We start from the raw sequence: 19,621 nt of genomic DNA, 5'->3' as shown, positions 1-19,621 counted from the left end.
CTTGAGATGACAGAACCAATGACAGAAACCTTTTCAATAACTGAGCCACTTCATCACACAGGGCAGTTGCCTAGGGAACTCACCTGACTCAATCAGACCTGCACCTTTATTGTATTAAGGCCACTGAGATTCCAGGGGAAAGTTGCTACTGCAATGTAAAAAAACTTATGCTGACTGGAAACAAAAAAACAAAAACTGGGGCCAGTAGTGGTAAGCTGTTGAAAAAAAATTAAAAGACTGGCTTAGCAGTCAGGTGATGACAGAGAGGAAACTGATATCAGATGCTGGGAAGAAGGCAAAACATTTGGTAAAGGTTTTGCTTGTGATTACCTTGCAAGACCATTCACCTATTGAACTTATAGTTCAGAGGAAAGTTAGTGCTGCTATTATATACGTGGTTGCTACTGGTTGTGTTTGGCAAAGTACTGGGAGGGGAGAGAGAGAGAGAGAGAGAAGCAACTCCGGAAAGAAATGACCAGTTTATAACGAATGATAAAAGGGAATAAAAATAATCCAAAAATTTAGAATCTTATAAATTTGAAACAGCCAACTGCTTTTAGATCCGGAATCTGAAGAGTTTAAAGGCTTTGAGTAAAACTGCTAGGAAAAAAGAAAGAAAGAAAAAAAATATATATATATGTATACACACACACACACATACACCTAGATACATACATACATACTTGTGTGTGTATCAGTTGATTAAATGCCTCAGGGCAAAGGTTAGATCAACTTTTACAACTTGTTAAAACTTTAGAAGATAAAATTACTTGAATCAAGGTACTGGCCACAGAGGTGCGGGGGAGAGGGAGAGGGAGAGGGAGGATGTTTTGAGGACAAGAAAGCAAAAGAATAAAGCAGAAATAAAAAAAGTCCCTCAAAGAGAATTCTAAATATGGTTATTTGCTCATGGAAATGTCTGGAAGCAGATAGATGGGGCCTCCTGGTTTTTGAGGGAGTCGTTCAGTAGTACAAAGAAACTGTAAGCCTGGTCTAAAAAGCCAGAGGCACCACCCTAATTCAGGGCAGGATGTGGAAAGCTGTGTGGCTCAATACCTACTTCAAGTGTGACCAAGGCAGGTAATAGAACAGAAAGGACTTCCCAGAGGGTGGAGCCAAGGAGCTCTGAGAACTGCCCCACACTCTGGGGGAATGGGCCTTGGAAGTCAAGTTTGTACCTGTGGCCATGTCCCCCAGCAGAGTTCTTTGAACCCACATTGGGCAGTTGTCCTAAGTTCGACTAATCAGATTCTCTCAGAACTTTGTAACTAAGACTGAGATGCTCTTGTTTCTCTGAGAAGTTTGCTTGTTCTGAGGTAATAAGAACTGAGGACGTTATGGGAGTGGCCATCTTTTACCCATCAAGTGTGCTGAGAATGCTGTAGAGAAAAGTGGTCTTTTCTGTAGAGAAGACAAAAGAATGCTTCTTGTGGAGAAGACATGAGAGACCATATTTATGGGAGCGGGGGGTTGGGGAAGAGGGAGAGAGATACAGAGATTTGAAACATGATTCTGCCTGTTCCTGAGAACTTTCTAGTCTCCTGGCTCCCCCAGGGTCAAGCTCCTGTAAGGACCAGCTGTACTCCTGTGAGTTCCAGGAGGCACCCATGTATCATTATAGTCCATCTCCTTTTCTTGTTCAAGTTTGTTTGGGTTGGTTTCTCTTTCTTAAAATCAAAAGACCCTTGACTGAGGAAGTGCCCGCATCTTATCACTGCAAAACATCTCCAGGAAGGAACCTCCCCTTCCTTCCTGCTGTGTACGTTGTGGTCGTAACACGACAGTGAGATTTCTCAGTGATCCCTGATTTCAAAGTAATTACAGGGGAAAAGGAGTAGATGAAAAATTGGCTCATGCTTCCATCTCCATCTAGACTGCCCAGTGTTAAGGACGACCTCTTTAATAGCAACACTGAGAACAACAACAATAATATGAAAAGAAAACATAATGATTTCTATTGTCTTTAATTTCATAACCAGGCTAAGGAAGAGGAGGAACATCTACTCTTTATTTCCTTTATCAATTCACTCTCCTGCTCTCTGGAAAGGTTGTTTTCTACCTTCTCCTTCTCATACTTGCTGCGTCGTTTCTCTTTTCCTCACTCTCAGCTGATGAACTTATTTTTCATTCCACTGATAAAAAAAAAAAAGAATAATTAGGAGACAATTTTCTTATCCTTCCAGCACCAAATCTACCAAACTACCAGCAAGGTACCCATTTACTTGGCCCTCCCTCCTGTTCCTATCAGTGCTTAAAGTTCTATCAAAGCCTAATAGAACTTCCTGAGATGATAGAAATATTCTGTATCTGTCTCTCCTCAGTGCAAAGCCAAGAGCCACACGTGACTATTGAGTGATTGGAACATGGACAGTGAAATTCAGGAACTGAATTTTACATTTTATTTAATTTCAGTTAGTTTAAATGCATATAGCCATATGTGGCCAGTGGCTGCTGTGTAGGACAGCTGAGGTATAGAGAAGTCTTTTGAGGAGTTTCGCTATATAGAAACAGAAAATGGTGTGGGTAGTCACAGAGGGATGGGGGTCAAAGTAACAGCACTTAAAAAAAAAGGTAAATAACATTTTAGCATGCTGATAGGAAGGATTCACAGGACAGACAAAAAGATTATGCAAGAGAAAGAAGGGTCAACTGCATGTCTCAAAGGAAAGCATACGCATGGCCAATAAGTGCATGAAAAATGCTCAACATCACTGATCATTAGAGAAATGAAATCAAAACCACAATGACATACCATTTCACACCAGTCAGAATGGCTGCTCTTAAAAAATCAAAAACTAAAGGTGCTGGTGAGATTGCAGAGAAAAGGTAATGCCTATATACTGCTGGTGGGAATGTAAATTAGTTCAGCCACTGTAGAAAGCAGTTTGGAGGTTTCTCAAAGAACTCAGAACTACCATTCGATCCAGCAATCCCATTTCTGGGTATATATCCAAAAGAAATATACATTTTTCTATTGAAAAGACATATGCACCCGTATGTTCATTGCAGCACTATTCACAATAGCAAAGACGTGGAATCAACCTAGGTGCCCATCAATGATGGACTGTACAAAGAAAATGTGGCACATATACACTATGGAATACTATGCAGCCATAAAAAAGAAGGAGATCATGTCTTTTGGAGCAACAGGGATGCAGCTGGAGGTCATTATCCTAAGTAAATTAATGCAGGAACAGGAAACCAAATACCACATGTTCTTACTTATAAGTGGGAGCAAAATATTGAGTACACATGGACACAAACAAAGGAACAATAGACACTGGAACCTAACTGAGGGGCGAGGATGGGAAGAGGGTGAAGGTAAAAAACCAACCCGTCATGTACTGTGCTAACTACTTGGGTGACAAAATCATTTGTACACCAAATCCCAGTGACATGCAATTTACCCGTGTAACAAACTTATACATGTACCCCAAAGCCTAAAATAAAAATTGAGAAAGTAAAATAAATAAATAAATTAAAAGTGCTTAGAAACAAAAAAAAAAAAAAAAAAGAAGAAGAAGAAGAAGAAAGAAGGCTCAATTATAAAAGCAAAGTTGATTCTAGATAGGAGCAGGCCATTGTATATAGATGCACTGTCTAATATAACAGCCACTAGCCATATGTGGCTATTTAAATGTAAATTGATTTAAATTTAATAAACTTCTAAATTTAATTCCCCACTCACACTAGTCACATTTCAAGGGGCTATCATTGCACGTAATTTCCATAATTGAAGACAGTTCTTTTGGACAGTGTTGCTGTATACTTTCTGTCTTCATTTTATAACATTCCATGTTTTGAAAAAAATTTTAAACTTTTAAATCAAATTTATATAGGTGAATAGATTAGAGAGCCAAAAAGTGCTGCAATTGACAACTTTTCATTTCTTCTCCCTATTTTTCACTTCCCAAGTAATTGTGATCAAGTCTTTTCTTTTTCTTTCTTTCTTTCTTTTTTTTTTTTTGAGATGGAGTCTCGCTCTGTCACCCAGGCTGGAGTGCAGTGGCACGATCTCGGCTCATGCCTCCCGGGTTCATACCATTCTCCTGCCTCAGCCTTCCGAGTAGCTGGGACTACAGGCACCCACCACCATGCCTGGTTAATTTTTTTTTTTTCTTTTTGTATTTTCAGTAGAGACAGGGTTTCACTGTCTTAGCCAGGATGGTCTTGATCTCCTGCCCTTGTGATCCACCTGCCTCGGTCTCCCAAAGTGCTGGGCTTACAGGTTTGAGCTACTGTGCCCGGCCTCAAGTCTTTTAGCTTTAAAAAAATGATGGCTATAATTCTAAATAATTTTCTTGTATTGCTTCTTCTTGATTGTTTTCCAAGTTTTGGACATGATCCTGACTTCTTTAAGGAATGCATGGATTCAGCACTCCCCATACCCCTTCCTAGTCACACCTGCACACACATGTACACTTCCAGTCTCCCGTCTTCCCATAGAGTCAAAGTATTTTTATGGTTAGATCAGTATTCAGTGTTTCATTATTATGAAAAAGTGACTACTTGCAACCAAGCCCTGTGATAAGTCAGGGTTACCTTTTATTTAAGATCTTTTGATGTTTCCTAAAATTAATACTCTTTTTAAAATTTGCTTAGCTATGTAAGCATTTATCAGCAATTTGACCCCAGTCTTCTCCAGAAGTGTGGATGTTCTTTCTATATGTTCAAATATGTCAGTTTCATCTTTTTGGAGCCATGTTTTCTGGAGACTTGCTTCAATCTGCTCAGGTTGCTCTCTGAGGCTGCTGCACGGTTGGGTACCCTGGAATCTCCATCACCTACATCCTGGGATTCCCTTCCCTTCTTTCTTGAGTCGGAGCCACTTGGTGGGACATGTCATCCTCTTTCTTGACATACTCTCTCATCACACTACTGCTCCAGCAGTAACTAAAAAGTAAATGTTTGAGAACTAGCATGTCTGAAAATGTCTTTAGCCTATCTTCACACTTAGGACTTTGTGTATATAAATTCTAAGACAGAAATAGTTTTTTCTCAAATTATAAAAACACTGATTTACAATAACTAGTTTCCACTGTTGTTAAAAAATCCAAAGCTATTCTTACTCTTTATCCTTTGTATATGACCTATTCTTTCATCTCTTTTGGCTTGATATTATGACATTTTATAGTGGGACGACTTATTATGGGTCTATTTTCATTCATTATGCTGGGCTTGTGGTAGCCCTTTTTTTTTTGAGATGGAGTCTCATTCTGTCGCCCAGGCTGGAGTGCAATGGAGTCTCATTCTGTCGCCCAGGCTGGAGTGCAATGGCGTGATCTCAGCTCACTGTAACCTCTGCCTCCCGGGTTCAAGTGATTCTCCTGACTCAGCCTCGCGAGTAGGTGAGATTACAGGCACCCGCCAGCACACCCAGATAATTTTTTGTATTTTTACTAGAGAGAGGGTTTCACCATGTTGGCCAGGCTGGTCTCAAACTCCTGACCTCATGATCCGCCTGCCTCGGCCTCCCAAAGTGCTGGGATTATAGGCATGAGCTGTTGCACTAGCCAGTGAGCCTTTTGAATCTAGAAATTCCTGTCATTCCACTGTGGGAAATTTTCTTGAATTGTTCCTTTGACTGTTTCTTCATGTGTGTTCTTTTGTTCTTGTTCCCTCTTTCTGTAATTCCTATCATTGAGATATTAGACCTCTTGGACTGATCATCTAATTTTCTCTTTCACTTTTCTCTGCTGTTTTCCTTCTCTTTAATTTTTTACTCTACTTTCCTCAATTTACATTCTAGTCTTTGTACTGAGATTTTTGTTTCAGCTTTCATATTTTTGATTTCCGAAAGCTTCCTTTCATTGTATTAATGTCACCCCTGGACATTGGGTATCAAATGCTGATACCCTGATCTGCGTATCAAATTGCTTTTTAAACAGTTCCCAGGCCCACCTACACCACTCACTTTTGGTTGAACCTGTATTACAGATTCCTGAGCCTTTGGTGGGTTCTGTGGTGCCAAATTGCTCTTTGCTTTCCCCAGAGCTGACTAGGAATTCAGCTTTCATAGATCTCAGTCATTTACGCTTCTCTAGATGCTTTCCAGTTTCCATACTGTACATGTTAGAGTGGGGCAGGGGTGTGGATAAGTCATTACGAATTCCATTTACTGTCATTTAGTCAGGTTTCAGGGCAAGCAGAAGTAAAAGCACATGTTAGATCAGCCATCTGTGACCAGAAGCTTCCCATTCTCACTTGAATGAGCTTCTAATCAAGCTTTCATCCCCTCTCTCAAATATTCTTTTGCCACAGTGACATATGACCTTCCATTGCCCATTCTCTGGTTAATTCTGTTCTTGTCTCACTTGACTTCTTACCAGCATTTGACATAGTTGATCACTTGCTTCTGGTACCCCACATCATCCTCACTGTTTCTCCATTTGATTCTCTCTCTCTCTCTCTCTCTTCTATTTTTAGAATGTGCTTTATAAAATTGAGTCATAATTTACATATTGTGAAATGCATAAATTTTAAGTGTGCAGTTCAATCAGTTTTGATAAATGCATACGCCCATAACCCCCTCCTCTAACAAGACAACATTTCTATTCTTTTTCTCTTCTATTGGGGATCCTCCTCTACCTTTTCCTGACTTTTAAATGCTGGAGTTTCCAAGGGCTCAGTCGTCGGGTCTCTTGGGCTTCTTCTCTCTTCTATCTATACTGACTCTCAATATCCAGTCCATTGGCTTTAAATACCATCCAGACCTGTGCTGTCCAAAACAGTAGCCACTAGCCACGTGGCTATTAAGTCTGAATCAAGATGTGGTATACACATAAAATTCATACTGAAGTTCAAAGACTTATTAAAAAAAGAATGCAAAACAACACAGTAATATTTTCATATTGACTACATAATAAAATGAGATTTCGGATGTATTAAGTTGAATAAAACATTATTAAAATTAATGTTACCCGTCACACGTAACTAACATAACACTGTTAGAAAACACACGTAACTTGCCTTATATTTCTACAGGTTAGCACTAGTTTAGATATTGATAACTTACACATTTCTATCTCCAGAACACCAGACTTCATATCCAAATGCCTACTTGATGCAGCGAGAAAAAAGAACAAAATCATGTTCTTTGCAGAAACATGGATGCAGCTGGAGGCCATTATCCTAAGCAAATTAACACAGGAACAGAAAACCAAATACCACATGTTCTCACTTATAAGTGGGAGCTAAACATTGGGTATTCATCGACATAAAGATGGTAATGGTAGACAGTGGGGACTACTAGAAGGAGGAGGGAAGAAGGGGAGCAAGGGTTGAAAAACTAACTATTGGGTACTGTGTGCAATACTTGAGTGATGGGATCAATTGTACCCCAAACCTCAGCATCACATAATATACCCATATAACAAACCCACACATGTACCGCTGAATCTAAAATAAAAGATAAAAAAAAAGAAAGTTATACTGAAGTGTGAAATACTGATTACAACTATTTTGAAGCATAAAATATATTGATTATTGTCATGGTTAATACTGAGTATCAACTTGATTGGATTGAAGGATACAAAGTATTGTTCCTGGGTGTGCCTTAATCTGGGTGGGTACCATCTAATCAGCTGCCAGCACAGCTAGAATATAAAACAGGCAGAAAAAAAAAAAAATGTGAAAAGACTAGACTGGCCCAGCCCCCCAGCCTCCATCTTTCTCTCATGCTGGACCCTTCCTGCCCTCAAACATTGGACTCCAAATTCTTCAGTTTTGGGATTTGGACTGATTTTCTTGCTCTTCAGCCTACAGATGGCCTATTGTGGGACCTTGTGATTGTGTAAGTTAATACTTACTAAACTCCCCTATATATATTCCATTAGTTCTGTCCCTCTAGAGAACCCTGACTAATACAATTATAAAAACCAACAAATGCCTACTTGACATACCTACTTGGTTATATAATAGATATCTCAAACTTAACAGCTCTTAAATGGAATTTCATATTTCTCCCTGCCCCAGACTGACCCACCTCAGTTTTTCCTATCTCAGTAAAAGTCACCACCGTTTTACTCAATTGCTTGGGCCCAAAACTTTGGAATCTTATTGACCACTCCCCTTTCTCTCCCTCTCCATACCCAATCCATCAATGAATACATGTAGAATTAGTAACTTTTCACCTTTGACCCTACCAGGCCCAAGTCGTGGATTGCTTTCGCCAGGACAACGACCATAGATTCCTGTATGTGTCCTGGCTTCTCCACTTTGTCCTGTCTATTTCTCTGCACAGCAGCCAAATGGATCCTTTTATAAACATTATACAGATTAAGTCATTCCTCTACTCAAAAAACCCCACAGCAAATTTTAATCACCATAAAATCCACAGTCCTTACCAATGTACAAGGTGCTTCTTGATGTGCCCTCTGGCCACCTCTCCAAATGATTTTCTATCTTTTTTACCTTGTTCAGTGTACGTCACGTATGCTGATCTGTTCATCCTTGCAGTTTCTTTTTTCTTTTCTTTTTTTGAGGTGGAGTCTCGCTCTGTCGCACAGGCTGGAGTGCAGTGGCGTACTCATGACTCACTGTAACCTTGACCTCCTGGGTCAGCCTCCCAAGTAGCTGGAACTACATTCACAGACTACCATGCCCGCCTAATTTTTGTATTTTTTATAGAGACAGGGTTTCACTATGTTGCCCAGGCTGGTCTCAAACTCCTGAGCTCAAGTGATCTGCCACCCTTGGCATCTCAAAGTGCTGGGATTACAGGTGTGTGCCACTGTGCTTGGCCAGAAACTACACACTGTTATATTGAGAAGATCCTCTTGAAAACATATGAGTTACAGTTGGCCTCTGTATATGAGGATTCTGCATCTGCAAATCCAACCAACCACAGATCAAAAATGTCTGAAAAAAATTAAAATGACAATACAACAATAAAAATAACACAAATAAAAAATCAACATAATGCAACAACTATTTACATAGCATTTACATTATATTAGGCATTGTAAGTAATCTAGATATGATTTAAAATATATAAGGGGAAGTGCATAGGTTGCACGCAAACACGACACCATCTTATATCAGGGATTTGAGTATCTGCACATTTTGGTGCCCATGGGGGGTCCTGGAACCAATCCCCCACGAATACCAAGGGACAACTTTACATGTAAAAATTAATGCTGCTGGGTGGATACATTTTACCAGGATATGTCTTGGCCATTACTGTCAAACCCACTATTCACAAAACTTATGCTACTTTATTGCTTTGATCCATCTTTGGTGAGGAAAAAAATGTGTGTACCAAGCTGCTGGTAGACAGCACCAGTCTGCGTAAGATAATAGCCAAAACTAGAACCCCAAGTCAACATGCATGGCTTGTAGAATATCTGAAGTTAATAATGTTTATGTAACCCAAAAAGAGCTAGTGGATTTTAGGACCAATGATAAGGATATTAAAGATCAAAGAGAATGAAATGTCAAAGAGAATGAAATGAAAACTGGGTTTCTTAGTATCTGAAGAGATTTCTATTACAATCTCTCTATCCATAATTTGAAGTCTATTATCTTCTCCTTAAAGTTGGACATTTGAAATAAATAAAACTGTACAAAAACTAGGGCAAATTACAATAGCCTGATAATTACAACCCCAAACTATATATTACTTTTTAATTTTTTTAACAGATTGGCAGCCAGAAAAAAAATTTTTTCATTGTACTTATTTTTTAAAGAACTAACAAGTAACTTTGAGCTTGCCTGCCTTCCTTCCTTCCTTCCTTCCTTCCTTCCTTCCTTCCTTCCTTCCTTCCTTCCTTCCTTCCCTCCCTCCCTCCCTCCTTCCCTCCCTCCCTCCTTCCCTCCTTCCCTCCTTCCTTCCTTCCTTCCTTCCTTCCTTCCTTCCTTCCTTCCTTCCTTCCTTCCTTCCCTCTTTCTTTCTTTTCCTTTCCTTTCCTTTCCTTTCCTTTCCTTTCCTTTCCTTTCCTTTCCTTTCCTTTCCTTTCCCTTCTTTCTTCAAATAGCATCTGGACTGGATCTAAACTAAACTCATAGCACATTTATTTTGAGTTTCTTCTTTGAGGATCAGTGAGACTCAAGTGGAGTCTTCCCCATATGTAGATATGTTACTACTTTGAGTTATTCTCAGAGTCGTTAACTGTTTCTACCACAGTTATACAGTTATACTCTGAGAGTAACTGTCAATCAATCTAAGTAGTACAATCTGTCAGCAGGCTAGCAAGCTAAGGACGGTCTGTCAGTTACTTTTTACTAACTTTGTAGTTTCTTCGTCCATAGTCATCTTTACAATTTCACTGGAAATAATAAAAATACATTCATTCATCCACTCAATAAGAAAATATTTACTGAGCACCTACTTTGTATTAGGTGCCACGAAGGCCTTAGAGATGTGGGATGTGATGGTTAATTGTTTGTGTCAACTTGACTGGACCCAAATGCCAGATATTTAGCTAAACATTACTTTGGGGTGTGTCTGTGAGGGTGTTTCCAGATGAGATTAGAATTTGAATTCATGGGTTCAATAAAGCAGTTTGTCCTCTATGGTTGTTAGATGTTTCAAATAATCACGTTTCTGATTTGTATTGAATCAGATGAGCACAGATGTCCCTTTTCTACTGATATTCTATTTGTCTCTGAGTCAAAGGATAATTACAGAATCCTACATTTTGCTTTGGTTGTGTAGACCCAAACTTTGGGTAACAGATGGGAAAACAGACTTTGAAACTAAAAGCCCAAGAATTATTGCGCCTATTTTTATCAGGTGGTTTTGTATAATCCTCAGATTGTAAAAATAATACCCTAAAGAAAGTTGTTTCTAGAATAAAATTTATTACAGTGAGTATTGTCACAGTGAAATATTTTAATAACAAATATATTGTCAAACAAATGATGAGCCACTATTATGAACATGGTCTTAGTCTGGTTTCTGCTCTGTAGCAGAATACCTGAGACTAGGTAATTTCTTTAAAAAAAAACACACAAAAATTTATTTCTTATAGATGTCAAGCATCCCAAATCTAAAAATTCAAAATCCGAAATGCTCCAACATCTGAAACTTTTGAGCGCTGACAAGAAATACTCATTGGAGCATTTCAAATTTCAGATTTGAGATGCTCCACCAGTCAGTACAATGCAAACACTAGCAAGATTCTAGAATGGGTGACTGAGTGATTATTTATGAGTATTTAAGTAGGTAGGAGACAGCCATTAGTAGCCCTCTGGAGCCTACTAATTTATTGTGTTCCATACCTCTGGAAACCTGATTATTGCAAGGGTAAGATCTTAGTAGCTGAGAAAAGAGCCAATGTGGGATATCTTGAGAATAAACGTCTGAGAAACCCATCCCAAATCAGAATGGATATTTTAGGCTGGCATATAGCCCCCTATTCCTTTAAAGTTCATGCATATGCTTCACTTCCGTGATGGAAAAGGCTATAAATCTGGAAGGATCACAGAGATCTCATTTAATTTACTGAAGGCACTTAGGACTCAGAATGGTGCAGATTGCTGTGTCTGGGGTCACACAGCTGACGGATTGCGGAACTGGGACTGCAATTCAGATCTTTCAGCATGCCGTCAGGTCAGGGCTTTTCTAAGCATCACTCCCACAGAGGATGGAATGAATGCCTTCCAAGGCGGTGGATCGTCTGGGCAGGGGTAGTTATTGCCTCTCTTCTCAGGATGGAGGATTGACAGACAATCATCCAAATGCTCATTCTCTGGCCACTGTGTGAAGCACTGAAGGGCTGGGGAAAGCGGGTAAGGGAGTTAGGGCTCTAAGTAGCATCGACGACACCAGAGCTGTGCCAGAGCCTTCTGGTGACCTTTATCTTCATATTCTCTTTCCAGTTCAAGCTACAAACTGTTTTGAAACTGTTGTTTCAGTAAAGGCACCGCATCCTAAATGTATTAAAGGTTGACTGAATAAATTTAAGCATGACTACTTTTAAGCATCTAGTTCACCTCTAAGAAAATCCAATTAAATCAAAAAGAAATTTGAAAAGAAAAATGACTAAGCCCACTTCACTGGCATTCACTAAATCACCACTTATAAAGTGGTTGGCTCTCATTATGCATGTCACATGCATTGTTTAAAATCCTGACCGCAATCCTATGAGATAGAGTTTGCCTTTATTTTAAGGATAAGGACATTGAGGCTCAGAGGGTTATCATACACTAGCAGGAAGAGGAACCTCTGAGAGTTGAACTCTCATGTTCCTCCCACTCTGATACATACTCTCTATTCACCCAACAAATATGTGTTAATCTTTTTTTTTTGGAAGCATCATAGAAATTGTACCTCAAGTACTTGGAAAGACATTTGTTAGAGAAATAGAAACTTAGAGTCTGAGATTAGCCTGGTCAACATGGTGAAACCCCATCTCTGTTAAAAATACAAAAATTAGCCTGTCGTGGTGGCACACACAATCCTACCTACTCAGGAGGCTGAGGCAGGATAATCGCTTGAACCTGGGAGGCAGAGATTACAATGAGCTGAGATCGTGCCACCACACACTAGCCTGGGCCTGGGCCACAGAGCTAGACTCTGTCTCAAAAAAAAAAAAAAAAAAAAAAAAAAGAAACTCATTTTTAAAGGCAGGCCAATGCCCTGTTCTATAAAATAAAATAGGTTTATAGATGCTTAAAGTGAACTACTACTTCAGAAAAAACAATGTGGTTTCCAGAGAAAGGTTATGTAGCCATTGATGAAGTTCTGGGACTTTATTAACCTTAATAAACTAAGTTTGACTTTTAAAATTAAGCAAGAATAATGCAAAACTGAGGACGACTTCTGGCCCAGAGTAGAGAGTTGCCCATGGCTGGTGGATACATCATTGTAATGACACTGAGCATTCAGAAGGGCTAGTGAATGAACATTTCAGTCTAAGGTGAATGGGAAATCAACTATAAGGCTAATTTCTTACTGTACTAGGAAACTATTTTACTGAAGATAAATTATCTCTTTGGGTAGATATTTCTAGGAAAGAGATTACATTTCTTCTCGCCACACTTCTCTACAAAGTATTCCAAGTAACTGTCTATAGCAGAGGTTGGCAACTCTTCTGTAGCATAAATGTAGCCTGAGACAATATGTGAAAGAGAGTGGTTGTGTTCCAATAAAACTTTATTTAGAAAATGACAGAGGTGGGGAAAGGAGGCTGTAGTTTGCCCATCCCTGAGCTACAGTGTTAGTAAGCATTGGGTAATAAATGTCACTTCTACTTAAATGTCCAAGAGACCTGCAAAGCAAAGAATCCAAGTGCATGTATTAATTTTTTAAAATCTCACTATGGATATCAGAACATTCAAAGCCAACATGGAAAATTACATTTCTTTAATATGACTATTATCATCCTTGTCTTAAATGATTTGAATGAAACCTTTGGTGTTAACTCATCAGTTTTATTTTTTAGTAGTTCTGCATAAATATAAAAAAGAATTGCCTTAAACAGTTTGGGCTGCTATAATAGAATACCACAGGCTGTGGCTTCAACAACAAACACGTATTTATCGCAGTTCTGGAAGCTGGTGAATTGCCCTCTTCTTGGTTTGTAGAAGACTGTCTTATCATATATTCTTATATAGTCCAGAGAGATCATCTGTCTTACTTATCTTCTTATAAGGGCACTAATCCCATTCATGAGGGCTTCCCTCTTATGACCTAATCACCTCCCAAAGTCCCACCTCCTAATATCATCACAGGGGGGCTATAATTTCGACATATGAACTTGGCAGGTACACATTCAGCCCAAAACAAGAATCTAGATGCCAGTGGTTGAAAGAGCCTAGGGTGACCTTCCAGGTGTCTGCAATCATACAACTGATAGCAATGCTACGTCAGTATTTGGTTAATAGGTGATAAGTATCTTTCCAGCTTACATACTGTGCCATCTCTGAGACTCTCTTTTTGCAGATTAGAGGCAGGCTAATTTCATTTGAATGAGTTATTGGAATTTTCTATGGCCAAAGTATATGGTAACGCTTCTAAAATATTGCATATGAATAAGCAATATTTCGTGAAATTTCCTGTCTTTTTGTTTGTTTGTTTTGGGGTGTGTGTGTGTGTGAGTGTGTGCCCACTGAATGGAATTATTTTTTAGTTAGCCCATAATAATATATTCAATAATGTTTAGTGAAGTTAATAAATTAAGTCAATTACAACTTCTTTCCCTAGAGATTCTTTTCAGGGTTATGTTTCTTATTAAAAAAGATGACCAGGGCTGGGCACAGTGGCTCACACCTGTAATCCCAGCACTTTGGGAGGCCGAGGTAGGTGGATCACCTGAGGTCAGGAGTTCAAGACCAGCCTGGCCAATAGGGTGAACCCTCCTCTTTACTAAAAATACAAAAATTAGCTGGGCATAGTGGCGGGCTCCTGTAATCCCAGCTACTCAGGAGGCTAAGGCAGGAGAATAGCTTGTACCCGGAGGCGGAGGTTGTGGTGAGCTGAGATCATGCCATTGCACTCCAGCCTGAGTGATGGAGTGAGATTCTGTTTCAAAAAAAAAAAAAAAATGATGACCAAGCCTGGTGTCTCATTCCTATAATCCTAGCATTTTAGGAGGCCAAGGTGGGGGGATCACTTAGGACCAGCAGTTTGAGACCTACGTGGGCAACATGGTGAAACCCTGTCTCTACAAAAAGTACAAAAGTTAGCTGGGTGTGGAAGCAAACACCTGTAGTCCCAGCTACTTGGGAGGCTGAGGTAGGAGAATCACTTGAGCCTGGGAGATGGAGGCTGCAGTGAGCCATGAGCACACCACCGTACTCTGGCCTGGGCAATAGAATGAGACTGTGTCTCAAAAAAAAAAAAAAAATATATATATATATATATATATATACACACACACATACTAGCTGGACAGGAGGATCACTTGGTCCCAGCAGTTCAAGGTTACAGTGAGCTATGAGCACACCACTGCACTCTAGTCTGGCTGACAGAGTGAGAACCTGTCCCCAATAACTAATAATAATAATAATTTTAAAATATAAAATGACACATAATTTATACATTTTCCTTAAGTTATGATGGAGAACCTTCATAATAATATGAAAAATCCAATATGTTATTCCTTAGAGTCTTAGTTATTAATCTCATTATGATGTCATAACAGATGTTGGCACTCAGCTCTAGGTAAAGAGAAGAGGTGGCACTGACAATTTAAAAATGATTTTGAAATCAGTCATTTTCTAATTCTATTTAGTAATAACAATAGCACTGTAAGTAATTGCTGCACTAGTAGCAGTTAACATTTACTGAGTTCTAACACATAAAAAACTGTACTAAACACTACACATATATCTCATTTAATCCCCAAAATAGTTAATATTGGAGGTATAATTTTACAGATGAGGAAATGAAATGGCAAGAGGTTACAAAATGTATCCAAAGTTAGAGGACTCAAATCCAGATCAGTCTGATAGCAAAGTCACTGCTTTTAACTACAATTCCAGTGATTCTCAAAGTGTGGTCCCCAGACCAGCAGCATCAACATCACCTGAGAATGTGTTAGGAATGCAGGTGCTCAACCCTCATCCCCATCAGCTGAATCAGCAACTCTGGGGGTGGTGAAACATTTGTCACATTCTCTCCAAGTAATTCCAAAGTCCACGGACATTTGCCAACCTCTGTATTATGCTAAGCTGCATTTAAAAGAAGTACCAAACACTGAGTAAACATTAGTTGTGCAGTTAAGTAAATGCTATAACAGGAGAGAACTACCTAGCACAGCACAGAGCTCACAGTGAGCATTAGCTTATAATAGTTTATTTCTCTTATATTAATACCCATCAGATCTGTCTATTGTGAAGTTAGATTATTAAAAACTGTTCCTGGCCGGGCGCGGTGGCTCACGCCTGTAATCCCAGAACTTTGGGAGGCTGAGGCAGGCGGATCACGAAGTCAGGAGGTGGAGACCACCCTGGCTAACACGGTGAAACCCTGTCTCTACCAAAAATACAAAAAATTAGCTGGGCGTAGTGGCGGCGCCTGTAGTCCCAGCTACTCCGGAGGCTGAGGCAGGAGAATGGCGTGAACCCGGCAGGCGGAGCTTGCAGTGAGGTGAGATCGCGCCACTGCACCCCAACCTGCGCGACTGAGTAAGACTCCGTCTCAAAAAAAAAAAATCAAAACAAAAACTGTTCCTGAACTGCCATCTGTTTTCTAAGTTGGGAGGGGAGAAGCCCAGCACACTCTAGTTAGAAAGAAAAACAAAGGCAAATGTCAATAAATTCTCCTTCCAGGCCAACCAAGATCTTGAGCAATTGTTTTTCAGCTAAAAAACTAATTCCATATTTTGTATTCATCAAAATTCTTTATCTGGATTTCAGGGTAGAAGAAATCCACATATTTGACAACATTCCTTTGAATGAAACTAAGAAGTAATGTTGGTAGTGGTGGCCTGAGCGATACATGTGATTGTGGCAGAGATTAATGGTGACTAAAGAAACTTAACAAGTTTTAAAATCATAAAATAGGCCTCTCAGCTCCGTTTAATCACACAGGTCCAGTGTGTGGTTGGCCTGTTTTCTGGGAGGCAGAGGAAGGCTTTCCTAATTACAAGAGACCTGCCCAGAATGGCCTCCCCATTTCTAGGAGTATGATCGCTTTTGGGGGAAAAAAAGAAAAGAAAATAATGGATGCTGCCAGGCACAGTGGCTAATGCCTGTGATCCCAGCACTTTAGGAGGCTGAGGCGGGCAGATCACGAGGTCAGGAGTTCGAGATCACCATGGCCAATATGGTGAAACTCCGTCTCTACTAAAAATACAAAAGTTAGTCAAGCGTGGTGGTGGGCACCTGTAATCCCAGCTACTCAGGAAGCTGAGGCAAGAGAATCGCTTGAACCCAGGAGGCGGAGGTTGCAGTGAACCGAGATCGTGCCATTGTACTCCAGCCTGGGCAACAAGAGCAAGACTCCATCTCAAAAAAAAAAAAGAAAGAAAGAAAGAAAATAATGGATGCTATGAATGATAGTTTAATAAAATTTGTATTGATACATGATAATTGCACATATGTATGGGATACATGTGATATGTATTAAACATGCTACAATGTGTAATGATCAAATCAGGGTAATTGGGAGATTTGTCACCTCAAACATTTATTTCTTTTTATGTTGGGAACATTCCAAATATTCTCTTTTAGCTATTTTGAAATATACAATAAATTATTGTTAATTATAGTCACCCTACTATGCTATGGAACACTAGAACTTATTCCTTCTAATTGTATTTTTGCACCTTTAACCAACCTCTCTTTATTTCCCATCCTCAACCCTTCCCAGCCTCTAGTAACTATTATTCTATTCTCTACCTCCATGAGCTCAACATTTTTAGCTACCACATATGAGTGAGAACATGCAATATTTCCACTTCCTCCACCCATTATTCTGAATTAGTCTCTGTGCCTGGTTTATTTCACTTAACATAATATCTTCCAGTTCCATCTATGTTACTGCAAATGACAGAACTTCATTCTTTTGATGGCTGAAGAGTATTCCATTTTGTATATGTACACAACATTTTTTTTATCCATTCATTGATGGACACTTAGGCTGATTCCATATTGTGACTATTGGGATTGCTGGATTGTATGGTACATCTATCTTTAGTTTTTAGAGGAACATCCATACTGTTTTCCACAGTGGCTGTACCAGTTTCCATTCCCCCCGGTAGTGTACTAGTGTTCTCCTTTATCTGCGTCCTAACCAGCATTTGTTGTTTGTCTTTTTGATAATAGCCTATTTTAATGGATGCTATCAATAATATAATTTAGTAGGATAGTTTTAGTGATACCTTTTGAATTTTTATTTTCATAACTTGTGAAATGTCCCTCACACCTCATCTTTTGGCCTCTTCTCTACCTCTCAGATTTTGCAAAACCTTGCACACATGCACGACTCGGAATGCCAGGCATAACGGAAAGTTGCCACACAAGAAAAGAAAGAAAAACTTGGGTAGGCGTGGTGGCTCAGGCCTGTAGTCCCAGCACTTTAGGAGGCTGAGGTGGGTGGATCACGAGGTCAGGAGATCAAGACTATCCTGGCTAACATGGTGAAAACCCGTCTCTACTAAAAATACAAAAAAAACTAGCCAGGTGTGGTGGCACGTTCCTATAGTCCTAGCTACTCGGGAGGCTGAGGCAGGAGAATCACTTGAACCTGGGAGGTGGAGGTTGCAGTGAGCCAAGATTGTACCACTGCACTCCAGCCTGGGCAACAGACCTAGACTCCATCAAAAAAAAAAAAAAAAAAAAAAAAAAAAGAAAGAAAGAAAGAAAAAGAAAAACTCATTTCTCTTGAACACTTTTTAACATGAAAAAAAAGATAACTTTTTTTGGTAAGTGATTCTAGTGGTGGTATGTGGAAGACAGGAGGGTAGTCAGGATCAGAGGAGATCACCTTCAGCCCAAAGAGTTCAAGAGAAGATAGAGTTGGGAAACATGCTCTTCTACCTTTATGCTACACAATTTTAAACTGTAAACTAAAGAAGCTCAAAATGGGTTATTGTTCACATTTTCCATAATTCTCTGAGTGAGACTTGCATTTGTGGTCATCATCAATGAATCTCCATAATTACCTTGGAGAGAGTTATTGGAAACAGGCCACACAGTAGATGATCCAGTGACATGTGTAATGATGTAACCAGCATTAAATAAATGGACTTAGGGAACTGCAGAGACAAGCAGATCTGTATGGTTCTAATATAAACAGGTTCCCAAGAGTCATGACATTGTGAGTCATAATGGTACTGCTACCTTTTTTTTTGGGGGGGGGGGGTGTATAATACATATTTGGTAAGATTAATTCTTTTAAGTGTACAACTTTATGAGTTTAGACAAATGCATACAGTCATATAACTGCCACCACAATCAAGATTTTCAACATACATCTTAAACTAATCACAGTCTAGATTCAAGGAGTATTCTACCTCTTCACTGTGTGGTGTCCCAACTGGTGTACTAGGGTTATGGCTGTCATACATTTTGCTTTTACATATGCTACAAACCCACAAAACTACTGTACTTTGCCTATACTCACTCTTTTCCCTGTTTTCACTACTACTATTTTTAAAATTTAGCTCATCAATTATCTTTTACAGTTATTAAAAGTCAGAAAAAGTCTTTTACGTTTATCTTCATTTTAACAATTTCTGGAATCTTCACTTCTTTGTGTAGATCCAACTTTCTCTCTGGTATGTAGAATTCAGCCTGAAAAACTTCCTCTAATATTTCTTATAGTCTAAGGCTGCTGGATAATTAATTCTCTGCTTTTGTGTGAAAAGTCTTAATTTCTCCTTCATTTTTGAAAGATATTCACACTGTGTATAGAATTGTGGAGAGTTATTATTTTTTCTTTCTCTCAGCAGTTTAAACATGTCAATTTGTCTTCAGACTTGCATAGTTTCTGAAGTCTGCTGTAATTCTTTTTTTTTCATTTTTTAATTATTATACTTTAAGTTCTAGGGCACATGTGCACAACGTGCAGGTTTGTTACATATGTATACATCTGCCATGTTGGTGTGCTGCACCCATTAACTCGTCATTTACATTAGGTATATCTCCTAATGCTATCCCTCCCTGCTCCCCCCACCCCATGACAGGCCCCAATGTGTGATGTTCCCCACCCGTGTCCAAGTGTTCTCATTGT

The 19,621-nt window shown here is 39.3% G+C and overlaps 1 protein-coding gene and 1 non-coding gene across 2 annotated transcripts in view; both read left to right on the top strand.

Moving 5' to 3' along the window:
- LOC144332697 (embryonic stem cell-related gene protein-like) overlaps positions 1-19,621 on the top strand; it is a 65,855-nt gene that overhangs the window by 5,026 nt on the left and 41,208 nt on the right. The window lies entirely within an intron of this gene.
- LOC114671183 (small nucleolar RNA SNORA64/SNORA10 family) lies at positions 16,449-16,580 on the top strand. Its single transcript, XR_003721070.1, has one exon. It is a non-coding gene; the product is annotated as a small nucleolar RNA SNORA64/SNORA10 family (small nucleolar RNA).

This window comes from Macaca mulatta, chromosome 11, assembly GCF_049350105.2.
Source record: "Macaca mulatta isolate MMU2019108-1 chromosome 11, T2T-MMU8v2.0, whole genome shotgun sequence".
NCBI lineage: Eukaryota > Metazoa > Chordata > Mammalia > Primates > Cercopithecidae > Macaca > Macaca mulatta.
Note: the sequence above shows the minus strand (reverse complement) of the source record. Positions and strands in the feature narration are given on the sequence as shown.